This window comes from Tupaia chinensis, unplaced genomic scaffold, assembly GCF_000334495.1.
Source record: "Tupaia chinensis unplaced genomic scaffold, TupChi_1.0 Scaffold000635_1, whole genome shotgun sequence".
Lineage (NCBI taxonomy): Eukaryota > Metazoa > Chordata > Mammalia > Scandentia > Tupaiidae > Tupaia > Tupaia belangeri.
In genome coordinates, this window is record NW_006160155.1 from 535,373 (window position 1) to 558,005 (window position 22,633).

Sequence of the window (22,633 nt, forward strand, 5' to 3'; positions counted from 1 at the left end):
TGTCAGTCCAGTACATCCTCCACCTCCCCCCCCTTTTTTTTTTTTTTTTTTTTTAAAGCACCGCAAAATGTTAGCATGCAGGGAAAAGGGTATTGCAGAAGAGAGAATTGAGATATCAGTGACTCTTCCACAGTTTGGAAGGAATGGGACAAGCCTGGTGAATTTAGATAATTTCTTACATCTTCTTTGATGTCAGTAAGCTGCCATATGGAGAGCAATGAGGCCTACAGGAAGGAGGTGAGCCTTGGTCTGGGCTGCCTGTGATGTTTGGAGTGATGTGGGCTGGGAGCCAGAGGCAGCTCTTGACTGTTTCATAGTAGTTTCTGATGTGACCAGTCTTGCTTTTTGTCCATGGTTTCCTGCCATGCTTGTGATTCTCTTTGATCATAAATGGGAATGAAGAAGTTCAAGGAACAGACTGTGAAGATTTTATGGGGTAGAAGAAACAATAGAAGGAGAGAATGCACCAACTAAAATCTAGTAATAAGAACACCAAAAGGTGATTCCTATTTGATATTTGATCAATCTGTTTCCCAAACTGATATTTTAATATTATCAAGGCACAGCTATCTTATAACAAAACCCAACTCTAGCTTTTAAGCCTTGGCTTGTGAATGTAGCGGCAGGAAACAGGATCTGCGAGTGGAAGAGTGTGGGCTCTTTGCAGAACAGTAGACTCCCGGCAGTCTGTGGGGGTACCTAGGGAAGGTAGGCAGCAGACGGAGCAAGGAAGATATTTCCACTCGACTTTGGTTTACAAAATTGAAATATTTCAGAAACATTGAAATACTAGTGTAATAAACACTATTTCTTTCACTTAGATCCACCATTTGTTAACTTTTTGCCACATTTATTCATTCTATCCTGTATGCATGTGTTCTTTTTTTTTCCTCTGTCACTTCAAACTTTTTTTCTTTAATTCTTTTTTTTTTTAAAGAGAAAAACAGCTTTTCTGCCCCTACACATATGTTCTTATGTGTGTGTATTCACACATCTATAGTAATAGTTATTGGCTGAACTATTGGAAAATAAATGGCAGACTCCTAAATGTCTAATTTTATATCACAATACTTGTGATATCTAGTATAAAAAATTGAGCAGTGAAAAAAAGTTTCTTCTAATAGATGGTCCCCAAATGGTCCTCAAAACATCATTTATAACTTTTGACTTTTCTTTTTTCTTTGCCATAGGGCACATGTGCTCGCGCAAGAGAGATAGAGAGGGGAAATGAGAAATCATTGCCGGGGTTGGGGGGGGGGTGTCCATACTACAATTCCTCCTCCTCTATCCTCCTCTTGGGATTTTGGGCGTACAGGCACGTTTGCCTGGCATGATTGTCATGCTCTAGGCCAGGACTTGAGCCATAGCTGGCCATGTGGCAGTCCAGTGCCTTAGTCACCATGCTACCTGTTGCCCCTATAATGTTAGACTTTTAATCCAGGTTCCAGCCGAGAATCATGCATTGTATTTGGTTGTCATGGTCTCCTTTAAAAAAGAACAGTTTTCATTCCTCTTTGCTTTTGAAGTGATTGCCGTTTTTGTTATCTTGTAGGATGTCCCATAATTAGTATTTGTCTGATTATATCTTCATGCTTAAATTCAGGGCACATTTTTGGCATGAATACTGAGTGGGGCAGCCAGGTGATGGTGCAGTAAGTGTGACATTCTGTAAGGCTGGCCCTGATGGGAACGTTGCAGTTAGTGTCCAGAGTAGGTTGAAGGCACTTGTGCCTGTGATCTGGAGGTAGATCACATGTCAAAGACTTTGTTGGTGGTACTGTATTTATTTCTCTGTGTCACTCATGGTATAAACTTTAAAAATACTCATGGGTGGGGCTGGCGGGTGACTTAGTGGTTAAGGTGCTGAGCTCCCACTTGGCTGATTGCGGTTCAGGTCTGGGATATGGTGTCCCAAAAATCACAGCAAATAAATAGATAAAAAATAAATACTCATGGGTAATGCTATTTATTCCTCTTGTGTCATATAAGGAGGTAAGTAATTTCAGGTTTCTTAGTCTTATACGGTACTTATTTGATCAGTTGGTTAAGACAGCTTCTGGGACTGGCAGGTGACGTGATGGTTAAAGGTGCTGGATTCCCATATTGCTGACTGTGGTTCAAGTCCTGGACCTGGTGGCTCGTTTCCTTGTTTTCCCTTTCTCTCACTTTCTTTGGTCAGATTAAAAGATAATAATAACAAGTGGAACTAAATAAATAAAATAATAAATAAATAAATAAATAAATCTTAAAAGACAACTTCTATCAGATTTTTCTTTATAAAAGCACCCTTTCTCTTATAATTAATAAGTAGTCTGTACAGACTTCAGACTGTGTGAGTAACCTTTGACCCAGTGTGTTTTTTACTGGTGCTACAACAAATGACATAAACTCAGTGTATCAAACAACACAAACTTATTTTCTTTCAGTCATGTGGGTCAGGAGTCCAGTATAGATTTCGCTGGGTTAAAACCCATACGTTGCCAAGGTGATGTTCTTTTCTGGAGGTTCTAGGAGACAATCTATTTCTTCACTTTTTTCAGCTTCTAGAAGCTGTCCACATTCCTTGGCTCATGTTCTCCTTCCTCCATCTTTGAAGCCTGTAATGTTGAATTTCTTTGACCATTCCTCCATGGTCATCTCTCCCTGTGACCATACCCTGGACAAGTTTCTTAGATTTTAAAGGATTCTTATGATTAGATTGGGCCCATATGGACAATCCAGATAACCTTTCTCAAAGTCCTAGACTTAATTACACCTACCAGGTCATTTTGCCATTCAAGGTAGGTTATGTAAGGTTCTGGGCATTAGGAAGTGGATATGGCAGGGGAGGGGGCATTATTTTGATTGCCACACAGTAGTTTTATTTTTTTTTTAAAGAATTATTTTATTTAACTTTATTTATTTACTTATTTCATTTTCACCAGAGATGGACAGAGTGAGAGAGAGGGAAAATGAGAAAGGAAGCCACCGGGTCCAGGACCCACATTGCGGTCAGCCATGAGGGAGTCTAGCGCCCTCAACCACCATGGCACCTGCTGGCCTCTAGTAGTTTCACTATCCTAAATAAAATTTTGCTTTGGGGGTTGCAAACCTTTGAAGGTTCTAGAGCCATGGTATACTTTAGTTTAGGTTTGTGTAGGAAGGAATAAATCACTGTTTATGTGAGTACTGCTAGCTCATGGTCTGAGACAAGAGGCCTTAGTTCTATGGCCACAGTCATAGACCTCCTGAAGCATTTCCAGGGGTTAGGAACAGGGGTTGTGTCCTGCTTCTACCTCTGGGTACCTTTACTCACAAGTTAAAGATCTGAAGAATTGATTTGCCAGTAACAGCTTTAGTTTTTAACCACAGGAGTTTGGGTACTTAAAAAAAAATTTTTTTTTAAAGTTTTTGCTATAGGGCGCGTGTGCTTGCCAGAAAGACAGAGAGAGACAGAAAGACAGAAAGCGAGAAATGACAACCTCTCCCCACACACACACAGGGGAGATGGCCATGCTGTAGTCTCTTCTCCATTCTCCCCTTGGGATCTTGGTCACGCATGCACACATGCCCGGTTTGATGGGACTCGAACCTTGGTCGACTACGTGGGAGTCCAGCGACATTGTCATGCCATCTGCTGGTCCCCTAGAAATGTTTTTTAAGAAGTATATTTAAAATGGTAGAGAGGGTCTTCCATTTAAATGTCCACAAAGTACATGAGAAAAATATATAAGGCAATTTAATAAGATAGGCTCTTTTGTGGTATTTTGAAGATTAAGAAACACTCAAAGTACTTCATGTCTATTATTTAAATTAGAACGCTCAATTAGAGAACTGTAAGTAAGCTGAAAAAGAAACTGACTTATTTTAAAAATAAGAAAAAAAACCATACAAGTAAATATAGTTTATAAACTTTCAGTTCTTAGTAAAAGTGCAGAAAATAAACATTAAATTAAGGCAGTAAACCTCTAGAATTCTTCATTTCCTTTCACTTCACAGTGGTTTAGCAGAATCTTCTGCAGTAACTGCAGTTGGTTGGAATGCTTTGGAAATACTGTTCCAGTTGTTAAAGAATAACTGTTTAGTTATCAACCTATAAATGTGCTTTCTAGAGCTGATAAAAAAAGATGATCTTTTCATTTGATGAGCTCGGACCCTCTGTCAGCCTTCCAACTCATCTCATTTTTCCCCAGCTACTGAAATATAACAAGATGTCAACAATTACATCCTTACAAAACATTTATACCAACTTATAAAATCACCTCTTTATTGGAAAATGTGTAATATCTCGATTTCAATTTAGCATGGCATGCTGGTTAGCAATAAATCTTGTTAGTGTATGAACACAAGCCTGCAGGCAGTTTGCAGAACATTGATCACAAGCAAATTGTATGTATTTTTTTACCTCCTAAAATTTCAGAGCAAAGTGAAATAAATAGATATCATTGAAAGCACCACTTTTTATGTTGTTTTTCTTTCTGACATGGAAAGTGTGGAAAGTGCCTCGACTCCTAAAATTCATGGTTTGTGCCTATAACTACATAAGTTCCCCATCCAGTCTGTGACACACAACAAAAGCAAAGTGACTTGGTTAAAACATGTACTTGTGCCGGGACCAGCACATGCTGTAATGGTCATGTCACTGGACTCCTATGGGGCCAACTGTGATTCGAATCTCAGACCTACCTGGTGGCTTAAAACTCAGGCTGGGCATGTGTGTGTAAGTGCCTAAAATCTCTAGAGGAGAATGGAGGAGAAGGGATTGTGGTGTGGCCACAATCATGCCCCAGGGGGGTGTGATTTCTCACTTTCTGTCTCTGTCTTTCTCGGTCTCTCCGGCAAGCATATGTGCCCTATAGCAAAAATCTCTCTAAGGAAAAAAATGGACCTGTGCCTTGTAAAGTGTGCATAATAAATAGTTCACATTAGATTCGAAGGCTTTACAGAAAACATGCAAAAACTATTAATATTAAACACAGCAGGATGTACTGGCATGTGCCTGTAATCCCAGCTACCTGGAATCCTGAGGTCAGGATAGTGAATTCAAGGCCAGCCTGAGCAACACAGTAGGATGCTGTCTCTTAAAAAAAAGTATATAGATGTACATGTATATATTTGTGTGTGTGTGAATACATACACATCATTAACAGTTTATGAAATACTCTAGGCATTTAATACACAAAAAATAATTATTTTAGAGAGATTTTTGCTTTAGGGCCCATGTGCTCGTCAGAGAGACAGAAAGTGAGAAATCACCTCCCAGTGGGTATGGCCATCTTCTCTTCCATTCTCCTCTTGGGATTTTGGGCATGCATGTACCTGAGCCCAGAGTGAGTTTCAAGCCACTGGGTCCAGGACTTGAACTGTGGTCGGTCATGTGGGAGTCCAGCCTTGCAACCATTAGACCATTTGCTGGTCCCTAAAATTAACTTTTTGTTTTTAGGTTTTTGACATAGGGTGTATAGACAGAAATAGGTGAGAAAGAGAAATCAGGGTAGAGCAAGCACATCTGAGAATCACTTTCTGAGGAGCAAACCACCTACTTAGGAGTTGAAGAGACAGTCTAGAGGTGTCAGTTGACCAGGGCCCTCATTCTTGCTGAAAGAGGCTTTAGAGATGATTCTTTTCTTTCTTTTCTTTTTTTGCTATAGAGCACATGCAGTCATGAGAAGGGGGGAAGAAGGACAAAGTGAGAAATCACCTCCTGCTATGGATGGCCATACCATAGTCCCTTCTCTTCCATTCTCTGTTCAGGATTTTGGGTATTCACGCACATGTTTCTGACTTTCATTCTTTTGAAAATTTCCTAGAGGGCACTGAAGAGAGACAGGGAGATGGAGAAGGTGTGGGAGAAAGCAACCCCTTTTGGGAATGGTCACACTGCAATTCCTTCTCTATTTCTCTACCCTGTTGAAATTTTGGACATGAATACACATATGCCCAACATTTTTCTTCTAGTTTTTTTTTTTAGAGAGATTTTTGCTATAGGGTGCATATATTCTTCACCAGAGAGAGGGAAACAGAAAGCAAGAAATCACCCTCCAGGGAGAATGGCCACACTGCATTCCCTTCTCCATTCTCTTCTTGGGCTTTTGGGATTGCACAGGCATGCACCTGGTGTGAGTTTTAAGCCTCTGAATCTGGGACTTGCGTCCAGCGTGAGTTTAAGCCGCTGGGTCCAGGACTCGAACTGCGGTTGACTATGTGGGAGTCCAGTGACATAGCCATTACGCTAACTGCTGTTCCCGCAGGTTTTTTTTTTTTTTTTTTTTTTTATTTTTTTTTTTTTGTTTTTTGAAGAGATTTTCACTGTAGGGCGCGTGGACCAGCAGATGGTGTCATTGTTACATTGCTGGACTCTCACGTAGTTGACCGTGGTTTGAGTCTTGGACCTGGTGGCTTAAAACTCATTTCAGGCACATATGCATGTGTGCCCAAAATTCTGAGAGGAGAACAGAGGAGAGGGATTGCAGTGTGGCCATTTCCCCTGGGGGAGGGTGCGATTTCTAGCTTTCTGTCTCTCTGTCTCCCCAGCGAGTGCACACGTCCTATAGCCAAAATCTCTCTCTCTCAAAAAGTAATATAACTAAAAATTTGTATATGTGTGGGTAACTATTTCTTGTGGGATACATTGTGAGAGGTGATATTATTGGGGTATGACTGTGATTTATTTTTCTAAATCTTTTGACATATATGCAGTGTCTTCAGAAAGTTTATGGAAAATGCAAATTATGGAAATACTGCAGAGAGCTCACAATTTTATGCACCAAAATAAACTTGTGAGCTGGTCTAGTAGTACACTGGTTAAGTGATATGCAGAGTTAGCTGGATCACATACTGCCAGCCACAGTTCAAATGTCCTCTCTGGAGGCTTGAATAATGTGCCAGACATGTGCACACATTCCCAGGATCCTGATGGGGCAGAGAAATGGAGGAAAAAAGGACCGCACTTGTGGCATGACCAGGCCCCATGGTGGGAGTGGGAGGCGTGATACACATGCATGCATGCTTTCTTTCTCTCACTTTCTCTTGCACACATGCTTACTGGCATAGAGATAAGTACATATTTATTTAAAATAAATAAGCTTGTATGTTGATGTCATTTTTCATTAACTTTTTGAAGTTCTCTTGTATTGTCAAGAAGTGTTCCAACAGAGATTGTACCAATTTATACTTGGGCAGGGCATGAGGGAATGTTACTTTTTTGTTTTATTATTATTATTTATTTTGTTTAATTCCACTTATTATTATTATTTTAACTTTATCGGACAGAGACAGAGAGAGAGAGAAAGGGAAAGCAAGAAAGCAAGCCTCCTGGTCTGGGACTTGAACCACAGTCGGCCATGTGGGAATCCAGCACCTTTAACCACCACTCTACTTGCTGGCCCCACTTTTTTTTTTTTTTTTAAGTGAATTATTTTATTTAACTTTATTTATTTATTTTAATTTGACCAGAGAGGGACAGAGAGAGAGAAAGTGAGAAAGTAAGCTGCCATATCTGGGACTTGAATCATGGTCAGCTATGTGGGAGTCCAGGAGTCCAGTACCCTTAGCCTCCACGCCACTACAGGGTCCAGGAGTGTTACTTTTTATCTTCCCAATGTGGTAGAGGAAAGAATGGATCCATACTCATTTATTTTACTGTTTTTTTTTATTATCGATGATGTAACACTTTTTAAAAAAAGTTTCTTTATTTCTTTCATGAGCAAGAGAGAGAGAGAAGCAGAGAGTGCCTGCTTACCTTCAACAGGGTCTTTATGCAGAAACCACACCCCCAGCTCACGCCACCGCACCCACCCCCCCCCCCAACCCCATCACCGCATATGCAAACCTGAAGTACTCAGGGAGGTCTCTGGATGTGAACTTTTTTCTTTCTTTTCTTTTTTTTGGAGAGGTTTCCGCTACAGGGTGTGTGCGCTCGCTAGAAAGACAGAGACAGAGAGACAGAAAGTGAGAAATCACCCTTCATGGGGATGGCTACACCACAATCCCTTTTCCTCTATTCTCCTCTCGGAATCTTGGGCACGCACGCAGACGTGCCTGGTGTGAGTTTAAGCCACCGGGTCCGGGACTCAAACCACGGTCGACTACATGGGAGTTGAGTGACATAGCCATTACGCTAACTAACTGCTGGTCCCTGGATGTGAACTTTTTATGTTTAATGGTCAGTTGCTCAATAACAACAGTGTATGGTTATCTCCTCATCCTCCTCATCCTCATTCCTTTGCCCCAAAGGTGACAACGTTCAGCTCTTTCAACCATATTTAGTTTGATTTCTTCTGGAAGTTAGATTTCTGTGTTTTTCCATTGGTCCTGGGTGGGTGAGGGGTGGAATGGCTTCTACCTTCTGTCTTTGGGATCGCAAGGTCTCCCTGTTACTCCTTCTTTCTCTGGAGGATAAAATAGACTTATGTACTTGTAAACAATGTTTTTATCCATACTGCTGTTTTTTTAAAAATTTTCATTTTAGACATTATATATTGATTTCTTGCCAGGGAAGATAAGGATAAAGCTCATGTATACACCCTTCTTTTTTCTATTACCTTTCTCATCTCAGTGTAATAAGCTGTTGTTTTTCACTTAGGTGAGTATTTGTATTCAGTGTTTATATTTTTATAAGTATCAAATAATCATAGTTGGGTCATCAATTTTTGTGATTTATTTGTGTTGTTTTTAATGTTTAGAAAGTTTTTCTCCATTCTGAGTTTAGAGAGGCATTTTCTACTAATTTTTAATTTGTCCGTAGTTGTGTTACACTTCTTAAGTAAGATATGTAAACACACACACACACACACACATTTTTGAAGTTTTTTTTTTAAGAATTATTTCTTTAATTTTATTTATTCATTCTTTTGTTTTACTTTGACCAGAGAGATAGACACATACAGAAAAAGAGAGAGAGAGGGGAAGTGGGAAAGAAAGCCACCAGATCTGAGACTCGAACCGTGGTTGGCCATGTGGGAGTGTTCAGCACCTTAACCACCATGTCACTTACTGGTTCCTGAAGTTTATTTTATTCATGAGAACATGCACATTCAAGGGAGAGAGAGAGACATGCAACTTTGACAGGGTCTTATGCCCCAACCCACTTCCCCAACCCTCTAGCTTGTCATATTAGGTACACGTGCACCTGCTGTGTTTTCAGGTCAGGGTGGGATCCAGTGGTGCAGCTGTCCGTGTGCCTTATAGCACTGTAGTTCAGTATGTTATGATCTGCACAGCTGGCTGGGCCTGTGTTATACTTAAATTCTTAAAATTGCTTCTGTCTTTATCTTGGTGAGTGGTGCAAGGATCTATTTTGTTTTGTTTTACTTTAAATAGCTGACAGGTCCTTCCAGGATTGGAACATTTGACTTTCCCTAGTAATTTATGATGTCTTAAAAAAAATCATATAATAAGTTTATAGCTGTCAGAAATCTAGGTCTCTGTTAGTACTCAGTTTTATTTTCACATTTGAACATTTTAATTCAATTCATTTTCCAACTTTCTCTTGGCCTCTTTTAACCTGTAGAACTATTCAGCTTTCCTTCAGAATGTAGGGGAGGAGGGAGAAGGAAGAGGCAAATGGCCTCTGTGGTACAGTATTCGCATTCCCAAGGCTTTTCTGGGATATATAGGTCACTTGAAATCATTTACCCCTTGAATTCCACAGGTCTCAGTAGGGTTGCAGCTGGCGCTGCATGTCAGCATGTCTTTTGCTAGTGTGTCATGATCATCTTGTGAACCTGTGGATTCAGAAAAGGATTTATTTTAGCTGATTAGATGGTGATCCTAATGACATAAAAGTGTGTTTATCCGAGATACTTGCTGTATTCAATCTGACATAGTGGGCAGATAGTGGTCTTTGTCTTGGCATGCCATTAGCTCCTCTCCATCAGACTCTGGCTTCTACCTTGCCATCTGAACTCTTTAGCCACCTCAGTCTCATTCAGTATTATACAAAGATTTATTCTGGGCTGTGAATTTCCTAAATTTATTTCTACTGATTTCTATTTTCATTCGTGGTCAGAGAACATACTTTTGTCTGATTCTAGGCTGTTTACATATATTGAGATTTGTTTTATGACCTAACGTACGATCCTGCCGAGTGTTCCATGTGCACATGATAAGAATAAGTATTCTGCAATTGAGTGAATTGTCTATAGATAGCTGTTAGGTCTAGATGGTTTGTATTGTTCTTTTATTTCTTTGCTGATCTTCTGCTTGATTGTTCCATCTATTATTGGAATTGGAGTATTAAAGACTCCCAACTATTGGGTCACCTGGCAGCATGGTGGCAAAGGCAACTGGATCCCATGTCGTTGACTATGTGGTTCAAGACTTGGTGGTTGGCCATGTGGGAGTGTTCAGCACCTTAACCACCATGTCACTTACTGGTTCCTGAAGTTTATTTTATTCATGAGAACATGCACATTCAAGGGAGAGAGAGAGACATGCAACTTTGACAGGGTCTTATGCCCCAACCCACTTCCCCAACCCTCTAGCTTGTCATATTAGGTACACGTGCACCTGCTGTGTTTTCAGGTCAGGGTGGGATCCAGTGGTGCAGCTGTCCGTGTGCCTTATAGCACTGTAGTTCAGTATGTTATGATCTGCACAGCTGGCTGGGCCTGTGTTATACTTAAATTCTTAAAATTGCTTCTGTCTTTATCTTGGTGAGTGGTGCAAGGATCTATTTTGTTTTGTTTTACTTTAAATAGCTGACAGGTCCTTCCAGGATTGGAACATTTGACTTTCCCTAGTAATTTATGATGTCTTAAAAAAAATCATATAATAAGTTTATAGCTGTCAGAAATCTAGGTCTCTGTTAGTACTCAGTTTTATTTTCACATTTGAACATTTTAATTCAATTCATTTTCCAACTTTCTCTTGGCCTCTTTTAACCTGTAGAACTATTCAGCTTTCCTTCAGAATGTAGGGGAGGAGGGAGAAGGAAGAGGCAAATGGCCTCTGTGGTACAGTATTCGCATTCCCAAGGCTTTTCTGGGATATATAGGTCACTTGAAATCATTTACCCCTTGAATTCCACAGGTCTCAGTAGGGTTGCAGCTGGCGCTGCATGTCAGCATGTCTTTTGCTAGTGTGTCATGATCATCTTGTGAACCTGTGGATTCAGAAAAGGATTTATTTTAGCTGATTAGATGGTGATCCTAATGACATAAAAGTGTGTTTATCCGAGATACTTGCTGTATTCAATCTGACATAGTGGGCAGATAGTGGTCTTTGTCTTGGCATGCCATTAGCTCCTCTCCATCAGACTCTGGCTTCTACCTTGCCATCTGAACTCTTTAGCCACCTCAGTCTCATTCAGTATTATACAAAGATTTATTCTGGGCTGTGAATTTCCTAAATTTATTTCTACTGATTTCTATTTTCATTCGTGGTCAGAGAACATACTTTTGTCTGATTCTAGGCTGTTTACATATATTGAGATTTGTTTTATGACCTAACGTACGATCCTGCCGAGTGTTCCATGTGCACATGATAAGAATAAGTATTCTGCAATTGAGTGAATTGTCTATAGATAGCTGTTAGGTCTAGATGGTTTGTATTGTTCTTTTATTTCTTTGCTGATCTTCTGCTTGATTGTTCCATCTATTATTGGAATTGGAGTATTAAAGACTCCCAACTATTGGGTCACCTGGCAGCATGGTGGCAAAGGCAACTGGATCCCATGTCGTTGACTATGTGGTTCAAGACTTGGATCCAGTGGCTTGGGAAACATACTGGGTACATGCATGTGCCCCAAACCTTGAAAGGAGAAATGGAGAAGTGATTGTGGCATACCTCTTGGAAGGGGGGTATTCTCGCTTTCTGTCTGTCTTTTTTTCTCTCTCTCTTACTTTATCTCTCATTTTGTCTCTCTCTGGCAAGCGCACATGCCTCTGGCAAGTTATGAAAAGAAAGTCCAACTATTATTATTGAATTACCTCTCTTTCCTTTCAGTATTGTTTCTTTTTAAAAACTGTATGCATGATAGAGTATGCATGTGCATATGCAAGTGAGGGAGAGAGAAACACTTTCCACAGGGTTTGTTCACACCGCAATTGCCTTCGTCCAGTCCTCCAGCTCGTCAGATCCCGGGCACTTGCACGCAAGCCTGTTGTGGATTCCAACTGCAGTCACCTTGTGGAATCTGGCTTGAGCAGCTCTTGCTTTCTTGTTGTAATGTAGAGCCAGCCCTGTCACTTTTCTTAATGTGTTTCGAGGCTTCGTTTTTAGGTGCATATCTATTTATAATTATTTTGTTTCCTTGATGGATTGATCCTTTATCATTATACAATTTGTTCTTGTTGTTTTTAAAGGAAAGTGTATTTTTTGAGGTTCTTATTTCATATTTACCTTGAGACTTTTTTAGGTTTTGCTATAGGGCATGTGTACTTTTTAAAAAACAATTGAGGGCCTGTGGCCTGGCGGTTGCGATGGTTAGATGCACATAGCTGACCCTACAGTTTGAGTCTTGGACCTGGGGGCGTGAAAAACATGCTGGGTGTGTGTGCAAGCTTACCCAAAATCCCTATAGGAGGGGAAAATGGAGGATTACAGCATAACCATTCTCCGTGGGAGATGCCTTCTCACTTTTCCACTTTCTCTCTGTTTTTTTTTTTTTTTTTTTTCAGTGAACGCACACATGTTCTGGCAAAATTGTTTAAAAAATTAAATTGAAGCCTAAAAAATTATTATTTTATATTTTTAGTTTTGCTTTTGGACATATGCACTCACTGGAGAAAGAGAGAGAGAGAGAGAGAGACAGACAGACAGACAGAAAGTAAGTGAGAAATCACTTCCTGGGGTGATGGATACGCTTGCATTCCCTTCTCCTCCATTCTCCTTTTGAGATTTTGGGCACACATACACATGAGCCTAGCATGTATCCCAAGCTGTTGAATGTAGATGTGAACTATGAAATTGGCCATGTGGGATGCAGCTCCCTTAAACACCATGCTACCTGGCTGGCTCCTGTACTTTCTTTTTATCAACTAATTAGTTCCAAGGAATGGTTGTATCTTTTTCTGTAGTAACTAGTGATGCAGTAATTATCTTTATATGAACATTAAGAGGTATCTGCACATGTGTAGGATGCATTCCTAGGTTATCTGGCCATGTCAGAAGGTATACACAATTTAGATTCAGTTGTATTTCACCCAAGCAAAATGATTACATTTCTTTTATGGCTTCTAGGTTTTATTTTACGTCTTGGCTTTCCCTTTTGTGATATTATGAAAAAAATCCTATTTGTTTTATTCTAATGTTTATTTTATTTTTACCATTGAAGTCTTTATTCGTTTGGAGTATATTTTGTTCTGAGAAATAAAGTATAGAAATCCAGTTTTATTATCTATTTTTATTTTTAAGAAAGATTTTTGCTATATGGTGCATACCTTCGCTGGAGAGATGGAGAGACAGAGAGACAGAAAGTGAGCCATCCCCCCTCAGGGCAATGGCCCCAGCCGCAGTCCCTTCTCCTCCATTCTCTTCTCAGGATTTCAACATGCACTTGGCATGAGTTTCAGGCTGCTGGGTCCAGGACTTGAACTGTGGTCAGCCATGTGGGAGTCTGGTGAAGTAACCACTATGCCATCTGCTAGTCCCAAACCCAGTTTTATTTTATATTTTTTTCAGATAACAACCCAACTTTCCCGTTACCATTTACTAAGTGCTTTTTAAAATTCTCTTGTTTATAAAATTCTATCATTATCATAAATAAATTCCTGTGTATATGTTTGCATTTATTTTTGGGCTTTCTGTTTTGTTCCATGGAATTATCTGTCTACCAGTATCGCAATATTTTAGTCACTGTAGCTTTATAATATTTTTTTAAGGATTCAGATTTATTTTATTTTATTTTATTTTTGAGAGATTTTTTTCGCTATAGGGCGTGTGCACTCGCCAGACAGACAGAGAGACAGAGAGACAGAAAGCGAGAAATAACCCCCCAGGGGGATGGACATGCTGCAGTGCCTTCTCCTCCATTCTCCTCTTGGGATCTTGGGCACACATGCACACGCTCCTGGTGTGAGTTTTAAGCCACCGGGTCCGGGACGCGAACTGCGGTCGACTACGTGGGAGTCCAGCGACATAGCCATTACGCTAACTGCTGTTTCCTGAGGATTCAGATTTATTTTTTAAACTTTTATTATTATTTTCCAGTTAGATCAGAGAGAGAGAAAGAGAAAGTGAGAGAGAGAGAGAGAGAGAGAGAGAGAAAGTGAGGAAGTAAGCCAACCAAGTCCAGAAATTGAACTGAACTGTGGTCAGCCATGTAGGAGTCCAGCGCCTTTAACAACCATGCCACCTGCTGACCCCTGCTTTATAATATGTTTTATTTCTTGGTAAGCTAATGCTTCCTTATTTTCTTGTTGAGAACCTTCATTGCTTAATTGTTCTTTTTTATTTTGCTGCATGGACTACTCAAAAGATTTTTATTTTTAAAATTTTTAGGTTTTTGTCATAGAGTGCCTGTGCTCTCGGGACAGACATAGAAAGATAAGAAAGTGAGAAATCACCCTGGGAGGAATGACTACTTCTCAATCCCTTTCCTTCATTGTTCTCTTGGGATTTTGGGCTTGTATGCACATCAGTCTGGTGTGATTCTCAAGCTTCCAGCCTGGGACTTGAACTGTGGTCTGCCATGTGGGAATCCAGTGCTTTAGCTACCATGCAACCTGCTGGCATCTCAAAAGATTTTTATTTTTTTTGAGAGCTTTTTGCTATAGGGTACGTGTGCTTGCTGGAAAGACAGACAGAGGCAGAGAGACAGAAAATGAGAAATCACTCCCCAGGGGTGATGGCCATTCTGTAATCCCTTCTTCTCCATTTTCTTCTTGAGATTTTGGGCACGCATATACGCGCACACACCTGGCATGGGTTTTAAGCTGCTGGGTCTGTGACTCGAATAGCAGTCGACTTCATGGGAGTGCAGCAACGTAACCATTATGCCATCTGCTGGTCCCTCAAAAGATTTCTTTATCGTGAGAAATTTTAAGCATAATTAAGTCTTGTTTTCATGGTGGTTAAGGCGGTGAACTCCCACATGGCTGACCGTGATTCCAGTCTCAGACCTGGCAGCATGCTTTCTCTCTTTCTCTTGTGAGCATGATTCCCTATAGCAAATTAAAAAGTAATATTAAGTAAATTTTTAAAAAAGATCAGGAGCAATGCTCACTAGTTACTACAGTAGTCAGCTCATTACTCATAATGATATTTTAATTTTATTTCTTCCTTTCTAATTAAAAAAATTTTTTTAGAAATTCTTTTTTTTTTAAGAATTATTTTTACAAGCCTTTATTTATTTATTTATAATTGGACCAGAGTGGGAGGGGAGGAGAGAAAGTGAAAGTGAGAAAGCAAGCCACCATGTCCAGGACTCGAACTGTTGTCGACAATGTGGGAGTCCAGCACCTTTAACCACCATGCTGACCTGCTACTCCCCTCTTTTCTAATTTATATTGATAGTTTTTAAACCTTTCTTTTCTGATTTTATCAGCCAGTATCTCCTTACTCATGGTGAAGAATACTGGTGATAGTGAATATGTTTTGGGGAATGCATCTGTATTTTCCCATTCAACACAGTGCTGACTTTTGTAATTATCATTTAAAGAAGTTTTAATCAGATACGGATTTTCAGTTTCATTAATTTTTTTTGACTTTTTGGAGAGAATATGATTTTTCTTATTTTGTCTTTGATATGATTAATTATAACCGATTTCCTAATATGTAACCATCCTTGCTTTCTGGGTATGATCCCACATATTCATGGTATATTTATTTAATGAATGGCATTCTTTTGAGTAGTAAATTTTCCTGACATATTTAAAAATTTGAGTTTTGTTGTTGTTGTTTTGCGAGAGGGTGTGTTTGTGCTCACCAGAGACAGAGAGAGAGAAGAAAATAGCTCCTATGAGGAATGGTCGTACTACAGTCCCTTTCTCCTCCATCTTTCCTTCCTTTTGGGATGTCACACATGTGCCCAGCATGTTCTCAAGCTGTCATGTCCAGGACTCAGACTGTACAGTGGGCCATGCAGGGTCCTGCTGCCGTGTCCACTAGATCTTGGAGCTAGCTCCAGAACTTTAAGTCTTAATAAATTCACTCGAGGTTAAAAAAAAAAATCTCTTTTTAGTAAGCATTCATTTCTTTTTTTTTTGGAGAGGTTTTCGCTATAGGGCACATGTGCTCGCCAGACAGAGAGAGACATAGAGACAGAAAGCGAGAAATCACCCCCCAGGGGGATGGTCACGCCGCAATCCCTTCTCCTCCATTCTCCTCTTGGGATCTTGGGCACGCACGCACATGCACCCGGCGTGAGTTTTAAGTCACCGGGTCCGGGACGCGAACCGTGGTCGACTACGTGGGAGTCCAGCGACATAGCCATTACGCCAACTGCTGGTTCCCAGTAAGCATTCTTATGAGTTAATTTTCCCCTGTAGCCTATCCTTTTGTTACACTCATGTGGGGTGGGACACCAGATCATTTTTGCGTGAGTGCTCATGCGTGTGAGAGAGAGAGAGAGAGAGAGAGAGAGGAGGCAAGTCCACTGCCTCATGTAAGAGAGAGAACACAGAGTATTGGGTTATAGAAGCTATTATGTAGTGTCCAGCAGGTGGCATGGTGGTTAAAGTGCTCAACTCCCACATGACTGACCACAGTTTGAGTCCTGGACCTGATTGCTAGAAAATCACGATGAATGAGTCCAGCAGGTGGTGTGGTAGTTAAGGGCACTGGACTCCCACATGGCTGACTGTGGTTCGAGTTCCAGGCCTGGTGGCTTGCTTTCTCTTACTCTGTCCCTTTCTGGTCAAATTAAAATAAATAAAGTTGAATAAAATGAATGCAAGTGCGTGTTGTGCCCAAAATCCTGGGAGGAGAGTGGAGGAGAAGGGATTGTGGTGTGGCCATCTCCCCCAGAAGGTGATTTCTCACTTTCCCTCTTTTTGTCTCTATTCAGCAAGTGCATGTGCCCTATGGAAACCTAAAAAATAAATAAATAAAATAAAAAAGATGCTATTATGTAATACATTGTAACAAATGGTGTGCCAAATCGCCATTGTACCATAACAATTTTTTACTAAATTAATTCAAACTAAAATTTTCTCACTATTAAATTTAAATAAAATATGTCTAATGGATGATGTTACATGAATCATAACTGGTGGCAGCATAATATGATGGAAAAAATGTGGGCATTTGAATTTTAAAGTTGTATTTTTTTGACGATTAAGAAGTTATACGAAAGTAATACATACTTACTAGAAAATTTTTTATCAGTCTATAGAAATAATTAAGCAGTAAAAATTGTCCTTCATTGTTCCTTTGTGTTCTACAAAATCACTTTCCAAAGGCAACCAAGTTTAATGCTTTGTACATATTCTTCTTGGCATTTTTATTTTTATATTTTAGCTATGTCTATGCATTTGCTGGAGAGAAACAGAGAAACAGTAAGAAGGAAAATGAGGAATCACCCTCCTTGGGGTATGGCCATACCACAATCCCTTTTCCTTTATTCTCCTCCAGGGACTTTGAGCAGACATCCACGTAGACCTTGCATGATTTTCAAGCTGCCAGGTCTGGGACTTGAACTATATAGTCAGCCACGGGCGAGTCCAGTATCTTAACTACCATGCCATCTGCTTATGCTTTATTTTTTAAAAAGAATTATTTATTTAATTTTATTTAACTATTATTATGATTATTATTATTATTTGCCAAAGGGCACATAGACTCACTAAAGAGAGGGGAGAGAGAGAGAGTGTAAGTGAAAGTATGTTGCCTGGTCTGGGACTCAAACTGTTGTTTACCATGTAGGAGTCCAGCACCTAACTACCACACCATCTGCTGGCCCATCTTATTCTTGTCTTTTTTAAAGCATTTGTAAATAAATCTTATGCTTACATTTATAATTTTTTTTTTTTTGAGAGGTTTTTGCTATAGGGCGTGTGTGCTCGCCAGAAAGACAGAGACATAGAGAGACAGAAAGCGAGAAATCACCTCCCAGGGGCTATGTCCATGCTGCAATCCCTTCTCCATTCTTCTCTTGGGATCTTGGGCATGCACACACATGTGCCTGGCATGAGTTTAAGCCACCAGGTCCAGGACTCGAACTGCGGTTAGCTACATGGGAGTCCAGCGAAATAACCATTATGCTAACTGCTGGTCCCCATTTATAAATATTTTTAACAAAAACTATGGTCATACTTTTTTTTTGTTCTTTTGAAACATTTTTTTGAGATATATAAATAATGTTTGAGTGCATTCTTGAAAAAGTTTTAGTAGCAGAAAGAAAAGAGTCTCACACAAATTCCCTACTTCTTAGTTACCTCATCCTTAAAATGGAAATGATAATATATTCTTCATAGGGCTGTTAATTAGGATTTAATGAGATTATGTATTTAAGTGGCCTACCTCAGTGCCTATTTGAGAGAAATGTGATAGTTACTTTGAACACGTATCAGCTCTGGAATTTTAAAATGAAGAACATTTTGGCATTTAACTGTATGGTCTGAGTCATTTTTTGAATTGCTCAGTCCTCTTTCAAAGGCCTATTAAAAAAAAACAAAAAAGGAAGGTCTTAAGTGTTTTCTTTCACAGTTTATAATCCATAAATTTGAGTTTAGCTTAATAACAGTTTTATTTTCATTCATTATTTAGATTGCTTTCTCCCTACTCTCTTTAAGCTATGAGTTAATTCAGTGTTTGTTGAACCAAAGCATGGCTCGGTTACAATTTTTGCAAGTTTCATATATTGTCGGTCTTATTTTATTAATATTTTCTTCCAGATTGTCCCACTAAAGAGTCATAACCAAATGCCATGCATGGAAATAAAAAGTCTAATAAGTATTTTGGGGGTTAACTGGGGTTAACTGGGTACATTTGGACCAGATATTAAGGGAAATTAATGATGTTAATGTTCTCCATTATGATAATGGCTTTTTTTTTTTTAATTTCACCTGTTTTTATTTTTACATTTTTCCTTCTGGATATTTGAATGCCTGATAATGGCATTTTGATTATCTAGGTTGACAGCTGAATAAGTTAGGAGATGTCTTCTAAAGTATTTAATGGTGAACTATCGTGGTATCTGCAACAGATTTTTAAATGGTTCAGCCAAAACTATGACAAAAGTATGCACGTATTGATATAGGTATGTGAGTACAGATAGATATAGGTTATAGATAAAGCTGAGGCAAGGACCAGCCACAGTGGCACAGCGGGTAGGGTGTCACTGCACGATGCTTGGAGCCACATGGAAGGCCCAGGTTTGGACCCTGGACCAAACTAGACCTGCTGGGCACAGTGGTGTGCACCTGTCATCTTAGCTAACTGGGAGGCTAGGACAGGAAGATCATGGCTTGGTGACACTCTGTCAAGATAGGTGAGATCTCTCTTTCTGCTCCTCTCAAAAACATAAAAAAACAGGTGTAAAAGATGTGTATAGTTGGTGAATCTAGGTGAATGTAATGTCAGTATTTATCAGACCATTCCTTCAACTTTTCTGTAAGGATGACATTTTCTCAAAATATAAAGTTGGAAAAATAAATGTAATTAGAATATTCATTAAAAATTAAATTGACTCACTTTCTTCACCTTAGTAAATTTACCGAAAAAGGAGTCTATATCATTACCATAAGTGGGGAAAAAAACATTCCTTGCCATAAATAGAAGGTATCTATTAAAGCTATTATTTAAAAAGCCTTATTAAAATGTAGCTGGATACTCTTTGTCTGCCAAGGCTTTTAGCCTGAGGCTTGCTCTCTCAAAAGAAGATTAGCAAGCATTAGAGAGGTGTTAGAGACATTAGCACCAAACTGAGACATTCTCCTTGACTTAATGAAAGGGTATGAAAGAAAATTGAAAAGGGAACAACTTTCTCACTCTGTGCGATTCAGGTCACCTAATTTCATCTCGAGTCTCACCTCAACGCATCTTGAGTACCACAAGTGATAGAATTCCGCACTTTGGAAGCTACTGTATCAGGTGATTTAAGTGTTATAATGTGTGAGAAAGAAAGAAAATAAACTTCCCTATTGAGCTATGTTTATAGTACCCATTAAGTCTTTTTTTTTTTTTTTCAACCTTTTACATTGAATTATCACCATCATTATTATTTGGCAGTTTGATAACTATAGATAGATGCGTGTTTAGTGAGTGGTATACTGGTTTAAAGCCGATGTTAGAGATTATAGTCTAATTTATTGGTTTCTAGCTCTAGAGTTGCCCTCATAGTTGTTTTTTTGCTGTATTTTTCCTTCATTTTTCTCCTTTTTCTTTCCTTCTGCTACTTTGTCTCTGCTCTTTGGAAGGCAGTGGGACGTTTTTCCTCTTGAACAATGAAAAGACCCAGATCGTGTCTGTCTCGCATTTTGTTATCCCAGTACAAGACTCAATTGAATAAAACATATTACCCATCTGGCCTGGAAATCTCAGTGGCACTCAAAATAACTGACTAACAAGTTGTTGGATCCTGGTATCTTGAGATTTTTCTGAAAGTTCAGTGTCTTTTTAGCTGTTGCTAAGAGAGAAATGTCATTGACATGAGGGACACGAGGACATGTCTGCGCACTGCCAGTTGTTTTATAGGCATTTGGCTGTGCCGCCTTGCAGATGGTTAGACTCTGGGTGGTGGGTAAATGTGTGCTGATTATCTTAGTGAATTAAGGTTACCTTTTGTCCCTCATTGAATTCTGAGGACCAGTTGGTCAGTGAGCAGCTGCTCCGAGTGGCTTGGTTTGAATTTTTGAAGTACACAAAGACTATCTTAAAGGATGGTCAGTCTAATCCAGGTATTCAGCAAGACATTTTTGAAAGCCTTCTTCCTCTTTTGACACAATGTTTTCTGTTCTGACAGATGTGAGTGAACAAAAATGTTTTTACTTTTTGCCCAACTTACTAAGTGATCAAAGCAATGATTTAGTGAATATTTGGCTGAATGCTTGAGAATTTTTTAGTGTAATATTTTAAGCTGCAGGAAATATACTTTCATTATATTTGATGCCAGAAGCATTCTAATATTATGGCAGAGTTTATTTTTTGAAGATACATGTTCGATTAATAGAGGTTTTTTTTAGTGTATTTTTTACTTAAAACCTGCCTTAATGATATCGTCTCTTGGCAAATTCCAGCTATTTAACTTGTTTGTAGGGTTAATTGTTTTAAATCTGTCATGGATTCTATCTTAATTTCTGGAAGCCATTTCAGGAGGCTTCATTTATAATAAAGAGATTCTTAATTATTTTTAGTAAATTGCTGAAATTGTATGACTTGTTTCTCCTCTGTGTTAATTTCTTTTGAACTAATCCTTTTGGTTTAGTCGGGGTAACAGTATAGATGAGATCAGAGAAAGTAACTGTAATTACTAATCGATTTATTATTGTCATAGAGAAATCCTTTAACAGTGATAGTTAAGGAACCACTTAATTTCTCTAGTTTGATCATCTGTTGGGCTCTGGAGACATTTGATTCACAACTCACTTTTTCATTTGGATTTATGTGCTAACGATGATAATAATGCCTATTAACATTTATTTATTTTAGATTTTTGCCATAAGGGTGTATGTGCTTGCTGCAGAGTTAAGAGTGAGAGGGAAAGTGAGAAATCACCCCATGAGAGGATTGGCCATGATATAGTCCCTTCTCCTCCATTCTCCTCCTGGGATTTTGGGCATACACACAGATGTGCCCAGTGTGGATTTTAAGCTGCCAGGTCCAGGACTTGAACTATGATTGACCATATAGTAGTCTAGTGCCTTAACCACTATGCAACCTGCTGGCCCCGTACCAATATATATTAAGCCAATATTCTGTGCCTGGGTACCAGACTTGGTTCTTTACATAAAGCTCTTACATTTTATCCTCAAAACAACTTCCTGAGGCAAGTCTTATTAGCTCCATCATAGAGATGATAAAATGGGCTCCCAGGGAGGTTCAGTAATGTGTTCAGTATCACACAGCTAATTAGTAGCTGGGACATACTAGAGTCCACAGCTCTCAGAATCAAGGCCCATGCTCTATCCTGTCCTGCTGTCATGTTAATGAAGATCAGCCTTGTTACTGAACCACGGTTTTATAATTGAGCTTAGGTATAAACCAAAAATGTGGAAGTTCTTTAGGGCTTCATATTCTATAGCTATGATTGTCTTGTGAATGGTAGAAATAATGTAACAATATAGTAAAGAAAACATTTGAAAGCTGAAACACTGTCTAGACTCTCACCAGTTTAACACAAATAGTATGTTTCTGCTTATTGCCTTCCTGATTTGTCTATGTACATGTCCTTTCAAATACCTGCAAGCAAAGCCTATATGTAGCAATGCATTGTTTTCTAAAAAATACATAGTGTTGGGGACCAGCATATGGTGTAATGGTTGTATCACTGGACTCCCACATAGTCCACCGTGGTTTGAGTCCTGGACCTGGCAGCTTAAAACTTATGCTGGGTTGGGACCAGCAGTTAGCGTATTGGCTATGTCACTGGACTCCCATGTAGTCGACCGCGGTTCGAGTTCTGGACCCGGCGGCTTAAAGTCACGCCAGGCACGTGTGCGTGCGTGCCCAAGATCCCGAGTGGAGAATGGAGGAGAAGGGATTGCGGCATGGCCAATCCCCCCTGGGGGGTGATTTCTCGCTTTCTATCTCTCTGTCTCTCTCTGTCTGGTGA

General features: G+C 39.4%; 1 protein-coding gene and 1 long non-coding RNA gene across 2 annotated transcripts in view; one reads left to right on the forward strand and one right to left on the reverse strand.

Moving 5' to 3' along the window:
- The window catches only part of KAT6B (lysine acetyltransferase 6B), a 246,977-nt gene that overhangs the window by 32,236 nt on the left and 192,108 nt on the right, over positions 1–22,633 (forward strand).
- LOC102473211 (uncharacterized) overlaps positions 10,477–22,633 on the reverse strand; it is a 33,671-nt gene continuing 21,514 nt past the window's right edge. Inside the window, exon 3 of the long non-coding RNA XR_336161.2 lies at positions 10,477–11,083. This is a non-coding gene — a long non-coding RNA (uncharacterized LOC102473211). The remainder of the gene's footprint in view (positions 11,084–22,633) is intronic.